Here is a 1,335-nt window from a genome sequence, read left to right as displayed (position 1 = left end):
TCCATATTCTGTGTATCATACCTGTACCATTATTTAACATTCTTCTTTAAACCAACTCATTAGAAATAAATTTAGCCTCATCTTGTGCAACAATATCCATGAAATAACAAATACTTTCATGTGCCTGGTTATAATTTCTCTAATAGGAATGAAAATAAATAGAAAACTGTTAAAGCTTTTTAAAAAAAATGTTCTTCTTGGGGTGTCTGGCTGACTCAGTCGGTAGAGCATGTGACTCTTGATCTTGGGGTTGTGAGTTCAAGCCCCACGTTGGGTGTAGAGATTACTTAAAAATAAAATCTTTTTTTTTTTTAAAGAAAAAAAAATGTTCATCTTCAGATTGCTTAAAAACATCTCTTGTGCCATCCACCACACTGTTCTAGCTGGTAACAAACCTTTCAGCCTGGATATTAACCATTGCTTCCAATCCAAAATTCTTCTCTCCAAAGAATCTTGCTTTGCTCTGTCAGGGTGCTCATTACCCAATCATAGGAGCTCCAAACTCGGGCTTCAAGGATCCCCCCTTTGGCTCCTTCATTCCCCACCAGGGGCTGTTCTTTCAGCTGCATCTTACAAACTGTCCCTTGCCCTCCATTCTCCCAGACATTTTTTATCCTCTCCCGTGATTGCTTCTTGAGGCTGAGCATCTTGCTTTGATGCCCATCTCTCCGAACCATCTTCATCATGGTTGACTCATTGCCCGTTGCATTATTTACACACATTGCCTGCCCCACCTCCATCTCCTACTCTTTTGCAGATAATCATACTGTGACCTTGGGACGGTCCCTCCTCCCCCTCGCTCATCCAAACCTTACCTGTCCTTTTAGGCTCACTTTCCAGGAAGCCTTAGATTACTCCAGCCACTCCCAGCCCCCTTACTGCTGTAGCACTGTCCGGTGTTGTCCCAGGTGTCCCCTCCCCCTGGGTAGACTATAAGCTGCTTGAGGGCAGGCTTCAGTCTGAATAGTCCTTCTGTATGAGTGTATTGCCAAACACATATCAGATGCTGGCTCAGTAAATGCTTGCTGAATCACAGCATGGTGGCATTCCCAAAGACTTACCTCAAACTCCACCTCTCCCTGTTACTTGTCACAGCCACTCACCCCTCCCTGCACCACCTCCAACTCCCACCAACCATGAGGCAAGAGGGAAAAGAAACAGGTGTAAGAAAAGCGGAGCACACCGAAATAGAAGAAGCCAGTTCTAGGATCGTTAGTCTTTTAATATATTATTCTGAAAAGAAAGGAATTAAAAAAAAGTTCCTGACATCTCTTCTGATTTTTTAAAATTTAAATAAATACCCTACCCACCCCCCACCCGCTAAAATGTCCCTCC

Source organism: Herpailurus yagouaroundi, unplaced genomic scaffold (genome assembly GCF_014898765.1).
Source record: "Herpailurus yagouaroundi ecotype Mexico unplaced genomic scaffold, PumYag 216, whole genome shotgun sequence".
Lineage (NCBI taxonomy): Eukaryota > Metazoa > Chordata > Mammalia > Carnivora > Felidae > Herpailurus > Herpailurus yagouaroundi.
This window is presented reverse-complemented; position numbering follows the sequence as displayed.